A 16126-nucleotide genomic window follows, 5' to 3' on the forward strand; every position below is an offset into this window, starting at 1 on the left:
TTATCTCTTCGAGCAAAACCAAAGCCAAAGGCGTTCCATTTTGCTGAAAGGAGGAATATCATAATTAACCAACTGAAGGAAAATTTACAAAAATATTTGACCATGACGTAGCATGTAAAAAGTATCTGTATTGATGTCGACGATACCGGCCAAGTACCGTGTTTTTCGGACTATAAGTCGACGTTTTTTTCATATTTTGGCCGTGGGTGCGACATACTCTCCGGAGCGACGTACGAGTGAAATTATTAACACATTACTGTAAAATATCAAATAATATTATTTATCTCCTTCGCGTGAGCGAAGAAGAAAATGTCAACAATCGTCACACACACGTCAACCAATAAGAATTCGGCTGGGGCGGGTCATGGCAGAAGTGCATTGTGGGTCGTAATATGCTAACTGCTATATGCTGTACGCTACTGCCGGTGCTATTAAAACGGATCACATCAAAATTGGCGGTATCTTATAAAGACTGAGACGGACTGAACTAAAATGGCACCGAAAAGGAAATTAGGTACTGCAGATTACAAGGTGGACGTAGTGAAATATGCAGCAGAGAACAGAAATCGAGCAGTAAAAAGAAAGGACACTAACGGGGCGAATACCAGAGGCGACACCGAGGAAGAAGGTCTCATCGGATTTAGCGATTAGTAGTGAAAGATTGTTTGATAAATGTATAGCATGTTCTATATGTTATAGTTATTTGAATGACTCTTACCATAATATGTTACGTTAACGTACCAGGCACCTTCTCAGTTGATTATTTATGCGTCATATAACGTACACTTATTCAACCTGTTGTTAAATCTTCTTTATTTATTTTAAATTGCCTTTCAAATTTGTGACTTGTACTCCAGTGCGACTTATATATATATTTTTTTCCTTCTTTATTATGCATTTTCGGCCGTTGCGACATGTACTCCGGAGCGACTTATACTCCAGTGCGACTTCTATATATTTTTTTCCTTCTTTATTATGTATTTTCGGCCGTTGCGACGTGTACTCCGGAGCGACTTATAGTCCGAAAAATACGGTACTTACTTCATACCAAAAAATGCCAGTATCACCCCACCCCTGACAGTAACAGGTGGGAAAATGTTGGTCTTTGCGGGAAAGGGGTTTCATGGAGGGGTGCAACGTTCCTGTTGAGGTTGTTGACAACAGTCGCTGACATCATTGCTCCCGCTTTTCTGCGAGTCAGAGCGACAGCTGACCCGCAAGCAACGGGAAGACACAACAGAAACTGGCGACCTTCTGTTACGGTAGCGCCGCATCGCGGATGTGCGGGGAGTGTCACCCCTCGATGCACGGGATCACAGCAGGCAGAAGTGAAGGTAGGAACAGGTTTTAATATCAATAACCAAAGTACCAAAGTAACACTTGTACAAACGGAAAGAAAAGGTGTGCCAACGCACGGGAAGCAGAACACAAACGTGAGCAAAAGGCAGAGTTCAAAAAGTCCATACAGCGCGAGCCGAGCGTGCGGAGGCTAAGCTATACTTCCATCCATCCATCAATTTTCTACCGCTTATTCCCTTACTTAGCAGAGAGAATACAAAAAGACAAAACTAACGTAGCAGAGAGAATACAAAAAGACAAAACTAACGTAACTGTTGCGTGATGCAAACAAACTGGCGACGAGGAACTGAGGTAGCAGGCGGTCTTAAATACAACACAATAAATCACAACAGGTGTGCTTCGGGAGTGCGTGCAGGAGGCGTAATTAAGTAGCCATGGTGACGAATGTAAACAAGGAAGTGTTCAACTGAAAGGATCGGCAGAGTCCAAACGTGATCAAAACATATCCAAAGCAAAACAATAAACGATCCGTGTAGCGGATCGTGACACCTTGTTCCTCATGGCAGCGCGTCTGTGATGAGGGAACATTTAAAGGTGAGGCATGTCGGACATCTGGAGGATGCCATTTTCCGACGCTCCTCGTTAAGGTAGTTAGCTTGCTAGCTCGCTGGCTAACAATGGAGAGACGGCAATGTCTGAAATGTTGTTTATATCCCTCTAAAGACTTTGTTGACAGTACAGGTTAAGCCAATGTTGTTCACTAGCGGTACACCATCAGTGCAGTGGTTCTCAAATGGGGGTACGCGTACCCCTGGGGGTACTTGAAGGTATGCCAAGGGGTACGTGAGATTTGTTTTGAATATTCTAAAAATAGCAACAATTCAGAAATCCTTTATTCATATATTTATTGAATAATACTTCAACGAAATATAAATGTAAGTTCATAAACTGTGAAAAAAAATACAACAATGCAATATTCAATGTTGACAGCTACATTTTTGTGGACATGTTCCATAAATATTGATGTTAAAGATTTATTTTTTTGTGAAGAAATATTTACAATTAAGTTCATGAATCCAGATGGATCTCTATTACAATCCCCAAAGAGGGCACATTAAGTGGATGATTACTTCTTTGTGTAGAAATCTTTATTTATAAACGAGTCACTTGTTTATTTTTCAACAAGTTTTTAGTTATTTTTTAATCTTTTTTTCCAAATAGTTCAAGAAAGACCACTACAAATGAGCGATATTTTGCACTGTTATACAATTTAATAAATCAGAAACTGATGACAAAGTGCTGTATTTTACTTCTTTATCTCATTTTTTTTTCAAACAAAAATGCTTTGTTCTGATTAGGGGGTACTTGAATTAAAAAAATGTTGACAGGGGGTACATCACTGAAAAAAGGTTGAGAACCACTGATCTAGTGGTACAACAAAAAATCACTCGATTAAAGTACAGTGTTTAATTTTTTTACATTCAAACACAGTGTTACTGTTCAAACTGTGCGTAATGTTAGAGTGGCCAAAAATATGAACTTTACTTGTAAAATAACATCTCTGACTTGTTTTAATAAATACTTAGGCCTACTACGCTACAGTATTTTGACTTTTGACTTTTTTTTAGTTTTCTTGCGCTCCTATTTTGGTGGCTTTTCCTGTTTTGTGGGTATTTTTCATGTCTTCCTTGGACGCTGTTCCCCGCACATGCTTTGGGTTTGGCAATCTAGACGATTTAGGTTGTTGCCATCCTTCTTTGGGGGGACATTGTTGATTGTAATGTCATGTACTTTGTGGACACCGTCTGCTCCGCACGCCGTTATGTGGGTGTGGAGAGGGGCGTGGCCTACGCGTTCCCTGCGGGCGGGGCATGCGCAGGAGCCGGTCACGAAACAGCAATCAGGTGAGCAGATACCTCAGCTGGGACGAGTTATCTAATCACCTGATCCTTTATCAGCAGGGCTGGAGATCATGAAAGGCAGACGACAGGAGGGAGAGACTGGCGGACGGACGGGGGAGTGGAAGGAAGAGACAATGCTGTATAATCTGAGTGAGCTGAAAAGCCAAAAAGGGTATTGAACAAAGTGACTGTGTTGTATAAATTAAGAAACATTAAAAAGAAAGTGTAACCACTGAACAAAGTGTGTTGTGTCCGTGACAAAGTGGAGGATCCAGGTCGGAGACCTTCTACAGTGGGTCTTTGCTGTCATCAAGCATTCTGTTTTTGTTTGCTTTGAGGCCAGTTCAGTTTTGGTTCCGTTTTCCAAGGCCTTCTAGGGACTTCAATACCTTTTATTATCGGCGCTCGCCTTGTGTTTATTTTTGATTTAAGCCTTGTTGCCTGTGCACTGCCTCCCGCTGTCGTCCGCGTGTTGTGATCATGACGGGCCACGTTCCCGACATCTGTAGGGCAGTTGGCTGCCTGCTGCCACCTATTGATGTTGGGGAATGTAACATGGTTGCTCTGCAGATCTAGACTATGGACTGGACTCTCACTATTATGTTAGATCCATGATGGACTGGACTCTTACAATAAAATGCTAGATCTACATGACGTCCATTGCACCGGTCGCCCAGGGGTGGGGGTCCCCAAATATGCAGTCCCCTCCAAGGTTTCTCATTGTTATCTCATTGAGTTGAGTTTTTTCTTGCCCTTATGTGGGATCTGAGCTGAGGATGTGGTTGTGGCTTGTGCAGCCCTTTGAGACACTTGTGATTGAGGGTTATATAAGTAAACATTGATGGATGATTGATTGATATTTTAATGTTAATTATTATCCAATCCAATCCAATCCACTTTATTTATATAGCACATTTAAACAAACATTTTTTTTCCGAAGTGCTGTACAATAATATTAAAAACAATATTCGAATGCTATCCTTAGCTACACCAATGACTGAATAAAAACAAAAAAATAAATACATATAAAACCAATATAAAAATAAATATGATTAAAAACTATTTCAACAGGTAAAACAAATTAAAACAATAAATAGAAATCAACATTTTAAAAAACAGGACAACAGAGGACCAAACAACTCTTGTGGTGTTAAAAGCCAAAGAATAAAAGTGGGTCTTAAGACAAGACCTAAAACACTCCACTGTAGGAGCAGTTCAAACAGTGAGTGTTCCAGGGCTTAGGGCCGACCACAGAAAAGGCCCTGTCTCCCCTGGTTTTAAGTCTGGTCTTTGGCAACACGAACTGGAGCTGGCTCTCGTACTTCAGAGTGCGCGCAAGAGTGTAAAATTGGTGAAACGGTGGCACTTGGAGAGCCACATCTTTTCTGAAGTGGTACTAGGTGAAAAAAGTTTGAGAACCACTGTTCTAGTCGTTAAAACCTTTTAACCCTGAATATAAAAACAGGCTTTAATATGCAAACTAATGGATCAGTTTGAACGACAAGCAGAAGCTTCACGCTGGCTGCACAAGCGGTGCGAGTTGGCCCAAACCCAGTGAGCACTCCTGCACATCTATCATGTCTCTTTTTCCCGCCACGAAGATGGCACAGACCTGATCCGCTGAATGGGGAACTATTTGTAGATCCATATGCCAGCACTTGTAATCGCTTTCTCTGGACCCTGCCAAATGTTGCCCTTTGCCAACAAAGGCCACATGTTGCCACAAAGGGAAAGTCTGGCAAACTGACCACTGACGATTTGGTCGAAATCTGATCCCACAAACTTCCCCGCAAGTCATTTAAAAGCCACTTCTGACTATTTCAAAGATGTTTCAAAGATATATACATATATATATATATATATATATATATATATATATATATATATATATATATATATATATATATATATATATATATATATGTATGAAATACTTGACTTTAAGTGAATTCTAGCTATATATACTATATTTATTTTATTATATATATATAAATAAAAGAAATAGTTGAATTTCAGACGGCATCCATCAAATACACAGTAATAAAAACACAGTTGTTCTACTAACCGTACTGTGCTGGCTGGTTACTTAAAAAAACAAAAACTTACCTTTCACTATTTGAGTGACCTTAGTTCTTCCATTTATTTCTTCATTTTGCTCGGTGTAATATATTGGGGTGGAGTCAATAACTAGGCGACGTGATGAAGTTACGTCTCTTTACTGTGGGCGTCAGAACAGACTCCCTCACTTGCCGTCAGGTGCCCAACACCACGTAAATTGTTGGTCAATCAAAAAGCAACCCCATAACGCTATAGCCAACATTCACCAGGAGATGGCAACAGACAACATAGAATCACTCTATTACAGACGGCTTCGCCATGGCTGTAACTTCCTCGTTCTTTTGCTTTGTCTCCTTGTGTGTGCAGTTTTTTATTCATATCCGTAGATGTTGTAACCTGACTGGGCAGGCAAGCTGTTTATATAGTAGGAAAGCGGAAGTGAAAACAGGCTGTCCCCACTCAGGTCCGCAAGGAGCTGAGTGGGGACAGCCTGAATTTCGAGAGATTTTTGGGAGAAAATATCTTCCGGGAGGTTTTCAGGGGAGGTGCTGAATTTCCGGAGTCTCCCGGAAAATCCGGGAGTGTTGGCAAGTATGAATGAAGCTAGCGTTGTTAGCATTAGCTCATTAGCCAATATGTTTACAAGTGTCTTTGATCGTATTATTAACTTACAATGGCATTATTGTTGTATTGTTTTAGTTTCCTAATTTCACTAAAACGTACCGTGGAGTTGTGAGTGGGTCTATGACGATAAAATCTGTTTTGTTTGATCAGCCGTTTTTACTGCCGTATTACAGACACCACTTGGAAACAATTAAGCTATGTAAATAATGATTTACAAAATATTGCTGTGTTAATAACTCATTTCACAATGCATATATTTGCGCCTAACGTATGGAACATGTATTTTCTTCTAAAACAATGGGTGCGGCTTATATACTGGTGTACTTTATAGTCCGGAAAATAAGGTACGAAGTTTTAATTAAAACAAGGTTGGATTTAAACATAACTGAGTCAAAATAGAGTATTCAAGTAAAACTGGTTTGCTAAATGTGTCATTGAAACTATGAATTATGTTGATTTTATTGAAAAATATCAATGCAAGGCTGAAATCACGTGTTACCTTGCTCTACATTGGAATAAAATAATGGGAATGTTTACATCAGGTATCTGTTAATAATTGAAAGATACCATAAAACATAGAGATGCACCTTCTGATAGTCTACCAGGCAGTACTGGCCAATTTCCGTAGAAAAATACAACTTAAAACTGATCCCCTAGGTTAATAACCATCACCTCCACTGCGGAAAATTAACTACATTTCTTGCAAGTATCATTATTACTTGGGGACGAGGCTATACATGTTACACGCCAATTAAGAACAAGCAGGACCGAACAAGAAGGCCTGCGAATAGTAACTAGTCGCTGAGCCAACTTGGCACAACATAAGAAATAAGTGCTTCGTAAAGTTAAAGAAGTGAAGAGGGAAGCGTGTTACAGTAGAAAGTAATCAGATATTGCAGGAAATTAACAAGTAGATGAATAAGAGTATATAGTATAATATAATAGTGTCTGTTGCTGTTTAGTGGGCAAGCATACACGGATCGATCCATATATTGGTGGCGTCGATACAAAGTGTGGTATCAGTAAATGTTCTATATTTTTATTTTCACATCCGTTTTTGTTTATATTTACAAAATCAAAGAATAAGTCCCTGGACACAGGAGGTCTTTGAGGGCAAAAATCAAAATGTTCATTGAAGTAGTATATACTGTATTATTTGTATGGTTTTCGTGCACTACTGACTTTGTTTTGCTCAAACAATTGTACAGAATGCAATAAAAGAGAATAAGGACTTCATTTAAATATTGTGCTTGTATTGTGACCGTTTTTTTCAGATTATAATTGTGGTATTATTTCACAGTTTATATATGTGAATGGGAGCGGATGATCTCACTCATGAATGATCAGAATCGGCAACATGAAATCTTAATCGGACCACCTTTAATAAAATGTACATGGGTTTTGCATTTGACTTACTTGTTATATAGATGCTAGCACAATATGTTCCTGGGACTGATGCTGTCATCTTTGTTATGTTTGGACAAAATACCCTATTATTGTTGTACAAATGTATACTTATAATAATAAGGACAATGTTTTAGTTGTAGCCATGTTGAAACATGGGTTTCGACCTGGTTTATTTTTTGGGGTCAAATAATTACGGTTGTTTTGAATGTCTACATGTTCCCATAACCACTTTTTAGTGGGCTACCCTGGGGAGTTGGGGAAGTATGTGGAAAACTCCCCAGAATGGGGGAACTCAATAAAATACACGCAAGGTTTGTTGTTTTTGTTTTTATTGATGAATTAACGCACCAACAGTATAAAAAAATACATATATATATATATATATATATATATATATATATATATATATATATATATATATATATATATATATATATGATAAATGGGTTGTACTTGTATAGCGCTTTTCTACCTTCAAGGTACTCAAAGCGCTTTGACACTACTTCCACATTTACCCATTCACACACACATTCACACACTGATGGAGGGAGCTGCCATGCATGACGCTAACCAGCACCCATCAGGAGCAAGGGTGAAGTGTCTTGCTTAGGACACAACGGACGTGACAAGGTTGGTACTAGGTGGGGTTTGAACTTGAGACCCTCGGGTTGCGCACGGTCATTCTCCCACTGCGCCACGCCGTACATAAAAGCGTTATTAGCATTGATGAGGTGACCTCTAGAACTGAAGTTGAACTATTTACCGTATTTTCCGGACCATAATGAGCACCATATTATTAGGTGCACTGCCGATGAATGGTCTATTAAAAAAAAACAAAAAAAAAAACGGATTATAGGGCACATTAAAGGAATAATATTATTCTATTTTTTTTGTAAATGTAAAACACTTCCTTGTGGTCTACATACGTTGATGAATCCAGATGGATCTCTATTACAATCCCCAAAGAGGGCACTTTAAGTTGATAATTACTTCTATGTGTAGAAATCTTTGTTTATAATTAAATCACTTGTTTATATTTCAAGAAGTTTTTTAGTTATTTTTATATCTTTTTTTCCAAATAGTTCAAGAGAGAACACTACAAATGAGCAATATTTTGCACTGTTATACAATTTAATAAATCAGAAACTGATGACATAGTGCTGTATTTTACTTCTTTATGTGTTTTTTTCAACCAAAAATGCTTTGCTCTGATTAGGGGTACTTGAATTAAAAACATGTTCACAGGGGGTACATCACTGAAAAAAGGTTGAGAACCACTGTTGTAGAGGACGTTAAAGGCAGTGCAGTCACGGCAGCCCTTAAAATATCGGCCGGTTAAAAAGTGGGAAAAATTCGGGAAAAAGGTTGCTACGGTAGCTTGTCGGGAGGTGCACTGAAATTCAGGAGTCTCCCGGAAAAATCGTGAGGATTGGCAAGTATGTTGCTAGGGCGGGAAAGCCATTCATAGAAGGTGAATTCATTAAAAAGTGCATGTTAGATTTTTTAAGAAATCTTTTCTTGCGGCCCAGCCTCACCCAGTTTCTGCTTGCAGTGGCCCCCAGGTTAATTGAGTTTGAGACCCCTGTTTTAAACGGTGTAGTTTTGTAAATGGAAATATGGTATATTTGTTTTTATGGTAAAACAAATCTAGCAGCTAAGTTGCCAGAATAAAACAAATAACTTGTACTGTTTTTCCAATAACAACATAATGTTGTAAAAACAAATGTAAATTTAATACAAACATTCAGGCAACTAAGCCAGAATTTTCCATAAACCCTTACCCAAAAAAAAAAACAGTGGCACTGTTTTTCTATTTACCGTAAAATGTTGTTAAACAATCAAAAACAAAAAAATGCATATTTTACAGTACCATTTTTACTTTAAAGTTGACAGTCTACTTAAAACAATGTATATAATTAAAAAAGAAATCCAGAGAAAAATTAATACATTACTCACTGTTATAAGCGACCATAACTGCGATGTGGCCCTAAATGAAAACCAGTTTGACATCCCTGGTCTACATTATTACTACCAATACCGTACTTTTAGGCACACTAACCCACTAAAATCCATAGGCGGCAGGTTTAACGCTCAATTAAAACATGCTTTACTTGACCTGCTTCACAACCTTCACCCAGCACAACCGACTGCCTTAAAGGAAACATCTCATTTCGTGCGAGTTACCATTTATCCGGAGCTATGAATGCATAAGTAAATTCATGGCGCAAGGGTCACGGAGAGCAGAAAAAAGGAGAACATGCACGTTTGCATACAGTATTATGTTGTGGCTAAACAGGTGAATGCGGAACAACAAATAAGTCCATCGTGGATTCTGGTGACCGGTTTCAAGGAAAGAAATAAACCCCCCCCCCGGGGTGAGTTGACCCTCAAAGAGGCAGGAAATGTGTTTTTTCCACCTCAACTTGGCCGTATCTCACTTTCTAGTGGTGCCTGTCTAAGTCAGTCATTTTCAAGGAGCGGGCCAATCTCCCTTTGTAAATAGAGCTACGCCTTATAACCCCCCCTCTCTCGGATGACCATATCAATAATGCAGGGGGAGCACATCTGTCCACCGGCGTGAGATGATTTCTCCGATTTGGGCTGACAGTTATGGTAATAGTTGTGCAAACAATCTACTGGAGCAACAATGAGCACAGATTACAGCTGTTTTCAGATTAAAGAGACTGCAGACAGAGAGCCATGATTGATTGTTCACCGGGAGACAAGAGTCATGTGCTTCAGCACCGCCGCTACCCCCCCAAATGTCTCCATTTTGCTTCTTTAATCTGCTAATGGAAACATTCCGTTATTCCTTTTTAAAGTTCCTGGAGGATTTTAATGCATTTCAGACACTGAAGCTGCTGCACTTTCAACAAATGTTGTACTGTTGTTTGTGCAAGTGGACCCAAGTCAACAAGACGAACTCCCTCCTAAATGAAAACTGTCTTATCCAATATACATCTCTGTGAAATTAGATAAAAACAGATACAAGTATACAAACATTATCCAGAAGCTCCTCATAGGAAAAACAACGTGCAAGTAAAAAAAACACTGACAAAATTATTGTCGTAAATAAATGTAGCACAATACAACAGTGTTTTTCAACCAACCATATTTTTTGCAAACCAGCTGTTATAATCCGCAAATAATGTGCCGTTGTTGAGTTTCTGTGTTGTCTAGAGCTCGGCAGAATAATCATGTTATACTCTTCCATATCAGTAGGTGGCAGCAAGTTGCTAGTGTCGTAGATGTACAATAGATGTCGGAAACAAGGTTTTTCGTGATCACAATATGCGGATGACAGCGGAAGCCAGTGTAAAGGTAAAAATGTATCTATTGCTTAAACCAAAAACAAACCAAAGGCGACTGCCTCTAAGTAAAGGCATTGAAACTTAGGGAAGGCTATGCAAAACAAAACTAAAACTGAACTTGCTGCAAAATAAACAAATACAGAATTCTGGACGACAGCAAAGACTTACAGTGTGTGGAGTAGAGACGACGTCCACAAAGTACATCCGTACATGACATGACAATCAACAATGTCTCCACAAAGAAGGATAGCATCCCTGCAACTTAAATAGGCTTGATTGCTAAAACAAAGCAGGTGCGTGGAATAGACATGGAACTGCTATGGGAATTTAACAACAAAACAGGAAAAGCCAAAAAAAAGGAGCGCAGGACAAGAACTAAAACATTACACGCAGAAAGACACCAAAAAACTCCAAAAAAGTCACTGCGTGATGTGACAGGTTGTGACAGTGAGACAAGAGTTCTCTCGTCCAAAGGCATAACCCAGTAACTCAATTTTGGTCAAAACTGAGCTGATAATAATTTTGGAGTTCCTAGGTGATATGCTTTACATTAGTGTATGCGATATTGTAATTTGTTCCGTAAGTAAGCTGTTACGCGCATGGCAGGACCTAGCAACTACCACCTAACCGCGTGGATACAACAGAAAAACCTAGTATCTCAAGGGACCAATCGGAGCTTCTTTGTCAGTCGCCTTATTGTCTTTAATGAGACATTTGCACGAATGGGGGCCGACGGTCAACCTGATTATGTGATATTATGGCACGAGGGGATATTTGGAAGATTGGCCCAGGACGTTGCAAGCACCTTCATTAAATGTATTGTTCTTGATTCTTCCCCTTGCATACTCTTTTGGGCAGATAACTGTGGAGGTCAAAATAAAAACTGGACGCTGTACACGGCTCTTGCCCAATGTGCAAACACAGAATGGGGCCCACCCGAGATTGTGATAAAATATCTGGAGAAAGGGCACACGTTCATGAGAGCAGATTCAATCCATGGCTCAACCGGCAAGAAAATGAAAGCTCAAGAAAACATCTATACGTTTGATGACTTTGTAGATCTTTGTAAGCCAGCATCAAGATAGATTGCTTTTCCTTTGTTGTCTCAAAATCATTTAGAAGTGAGTTACTAGGTTTTGCCTTTGGACGGGAGAGTTATAGTGACGCATGCTTGGTTATGGTTTGAATCTCCAACACTTGTGAGAACAACTTTTTTACTGTCAATATCTGGTGCTGAGTTTCATATTTTAATGTTTTCTGCTGGTGGTGTGCCTCAAAAATTTTTCTATGAAAAAAGTACGCCTTGGCTCAAAACATTTAGAAAAACACTGCAATACAACATACAGTAAATATTACTAAAAAATAGGGATTTTCTGATTAATTTTCATGAAAAAGTATGTGTTTGGGCTTCACGGTGGCAGAGGGGTTAGTGCGTCTGCCTCACAATACGAAGTTCCTGCAGTCCTGGGTTCAAATCCAGGCTCGGAATCTTTCTGTGTGGAGTTTGCATGTTCTCCCCGTGAATGCGTGGGTTCCCTCCGGGTACTCCGGCTTCCTCCCACTTCCAAAGACATGCACCTGGGGATAGGTTGATTGGCAACACTAAATTGGCCCTAGTGTGTGAATGTGAGTGTGAATGTTGTCTGTCTATCTGTGTTGGCCCTGCGATGAGGTGGCGACTTGTCCAGGGTGTACCCCGCCTTCCGCCCGATTGTAGCTGAGATAGGCGCCAGCGCCCCCCGCGACCCCGAAAGGGAATAAGCGGTAGAAAATGGATGGATGGAAGTATGTGTTTCTTATTACCAATGTATGCCTCTTAATTAGACTTATACTTAGACAAACTTTATTGGTCCATAAGGGAAATTGTTTCACGCAGTAGGTCAGTTTCAAAGGATGGAAAGGGTGAGGATGGAAAGGATACTGCAGGTATAAAGTAAACCTAAAATGTACCATAGTAGCAACATAAAATATAACATATGTAATATTTGCATATCATATATACAATATATAATGATATATTATATTATTATATTATATTACATTTGTTTATAATATACACAGGATATAACAAATCCCAATTGTCACGTACAGTATATGTAACAGCTGCAGCAAAAAAAAAAAAAAAAGCCAGTATAAAAACAAAAATCCAGCAGAAAATATACATTATAAACAAAGAGAGGTAGCTAACATACTGTGGAGGGGGTCCGATCCGGTGGCCATGTACTGCTTGCCTGTGTATCGGCTGGGGACATCTCTGCGATGCTGATCCGCCTCCGCTTGGGATGGTTTCCTGCTGGCTCCGCTGTGAACGGGACTCTCGCTGCTGTGTTGGATCCGCTTTGGACTGGACTCTCGCGACTGTGTTGGATCCATTGGGGATTGAACTTTCACAGTATCATGCTAGACCCGCTCGACATCCATTGCTTTCCTCCTCTCTAAGGTTCTCATAGTCATCATTGTCACCGACGTCCCACTGGGTCATTATTGTCACCGATGTCCCACTGGGTGTGAGTTTTCCTTGCCCTTATGTGGGCCTACCGAGGATGTCGTGGTGGTTTGTGCAGCCCTTTGAGACACTAGTGATTTAGGGCTATATAAGTAAACATTGATTGATTGATTGATAGAAGTGGTCGGGTAATGGACAGATATCTATTGCTGTATGGCGAGTGATTATACAGCTGGATGGAGTGTGGAATGAAGGAGTTCTTGAATCGAACAACATGGGAATGAAGCTGAAGGAGCCTGTTAGAGAATGAGCTAAGTTGTCCCTCAATTGTCTGTTGGAGTGGGTGGGCAGGATTGTCCATCATGGCGAGCACTTTGTCCAGTGTCCTCCTGTCCCTAACTGACAGAAACGCCTTCAACTGCGTGCCAATAGTTTGGCCGGCTCTCCGGATCAGTTTGTCAACCTAGTTTAAGTCCCTTTTGCTGGTGCTGCTCCCCCAACAAACCACTGCAAAGTACAGACTAAAAATGTATCTCGAACAGCTGTCGATCAAACGGCGACACTGTAGTTATTTTTTGCTGCTAGCAAACAGGCGGCTAGCATTGTGTCTCCATGCACAGTGGAGACACTCCTCTAAATTAATAATAATCTCCTCCATTACAGAAATTGATATATGTCGCATTTTCCGGACTATAACAGGGCTGCATATGAGGTCACAACCGTTTTTCTTCTTCGCGGCTTAATTGACACAATGGTCAAGCAGCTTGAGCGTAGCATTAAAGCAAGTGAGAGTGAGTGGAGAGTTTGGGCAGAACATGGCGTATTGCTGTTCTGTTCTTGGGTGTTCCAATCGTTCAAATAGAGTGATAGGAAAGAGCTTTCTTAGAGTCCCGAAATAAGTGGTTCATAAAGGTAGTAAAGTCAGGGAAAAATTTAAAGTCCCTCTGAGGAAATGGCTCTTAAAAATATCACTTTGATCATATTGTAGAATACATTCAGATCATGCTTGTGTCTGCAGTGATCACTTTGTAAAAGGTTTATTTGAACCTTTAATTTGTTTGAGAAACTTTCTGTGATGCAATTGAGTTTATTCTCTACTATATTAGTAGTTTTGGGAGTATAACTAAACGTAAAGAAAGGACAGATGATCACATATGTTTGTTGTTCTTTTGTGGTTGCAATGCCTAAATATGACTACAAAGACCTGCTTGTGCAAATTAACTAACATCATGTTAAATCCTAAGAATTAACATTTTAATTGTTGGTCCAATCCCCCATATTTTCTTTTTTGTCGCTTTTCATAACAGAAACTAAAAACTTAGTTGTTGTTATGCAGGAAAGTCAAATGTTTTATTCAACACAGATGACCACATTATAACGTCTTTGGTGATATGTGTTAGCATCAAGAAAATATCCCTAATGGTATTAATAAACTACATGAATAAATTGCTCATAGGCTGAACAACATATACTGAATCTTGATGTCGCTAGCGCAGATTAAATGCTGAACAACAAGAACCGAATATAGCTATACAAAAAGACACAATATTAACTTCACATCATAAAAACTACTGCAGACCAGAATTGTAGACAAGACAGGAAATCAAATGCAAGCAAACAGATCTTTTTCTCTTTAGCGTCTTGATCATAGCAGCATGACACACCTTATGTCAATAAAATATGTTACTTAGCGATGCACAAATAAGGCCAATTTTGCTTTTTACGGATTAATGTTTAATTTGTGGACCAAGGAATGATGTAGCTTCAATCTTTTCTTCTCTGTTAAATGAAACCAGGTTGCAGTAACCTCTTGGTGATGATGAATGGTTTAAATCTTTTTAAAACATATTTTTCTTAGGAGTGTAAAAATCCACTCAATTCCATTTGAATTATTTTTGTTCATGATTGCTTTGATATTTGCCTCTAAACCAGGGGTCTCAAACTAAATTTTCCTGGGGGCAACTGGATGCAGAAACTGGGTGAGGCTGGGCAGCAAGAAAAGATTTCTTAAAAAATCTAACATGCACTTTTTAATGAATTCATCTTCTATGAATGGCTTTCCCGCCCTAGCAACATACTAGCAATATTCACGATTTTTCCGGGAGACCCCTGAATTTCAGTGCACCTCCCGACAATCTACCTTTGCAACCATTCTCCCGAATTTTTCCCAATTTTCTCCCGGCCGACTTTATTAAGGGCTGCCGTGACTGCCCTGCCGTTAACGTCCTCTACAACAGTGGTTCTGAACCTTTTTTCAGTGATGTGCCACATCACTGTGGTACAGTGATGTACCCCTGTGAATTTTTTTTAAATTCAAGTACCCCCTAATCAGAGCAAAGCCTTTTTGGATGAAAAAAAGAGATAAAGAAGTAAAATACAGCACTATGTCATCAGTTTCTGATTTATTAAATTGTATAACAGTGCAAAATATTGCTCATTTGTAGTGGTCTTTCTTGAACTATTTGGAAAAAAAGATAAAAAAATATCTAAAAAAACTTGTTGAAAAATAAACAAGGGATTTAATTATAAATAAAGATTTCTACACATAGAAGTATTCGTCAAATTAAAGTGCCCTCTTTGGGGATTGTAATAGAGATCCACCTGGATTCATGAACTTTTTCTAAACATTTCTTCACAAAAACAGAAATCTTTAACATCAATATTTATGGAACATGTCCACAAAAAGTCTAGTTGTCAACACTGAATGTTGGATTGTTTTATTATATTTCCACAGTTTATGAACTTACATTCATACTTTATTGAAGTATTATTCAATAAACATATGTAAAAAGGATTTATTAATTGCTGTTTTTTATAGAATGTTTTTAATTAATGTCACTTGTCCCTTGGCATACCTTCAAGTACCTCCAGGGGTCCGCGCACCCCTAAAAGACGGCTACGGCTCCACTACATGTCATCGCGCACACTTTTATATCACACAACCAATGTGCCGGCTCTGTATCATGTTGTGTGAGACTTGTGCAGAACAACGTACGTGGCTGCAAGACGTACTTATTCAACAGCCATACAGGTCACACTGAGGGTGCCGTACAAACAACTTTAACACTGTTACAAATATG

This window comes from Nerophis ophidion, linkage group LG03 (assembly GCF_033978795.1).
Source record: "Nerophis ophidion isolate RoL-2023_Sa linkage group LG03, RoL_Noph_v1.0, whole genome shotgun sequence".
In the NCBI taxonomy this organism is placed as follows: domain Eukaryota; kingdom Metazoa; phylum Chordata; class Actinopteri; order Syngnathiformes; family Syngnathidae; genus Nerophis; species Nerophis ophidion.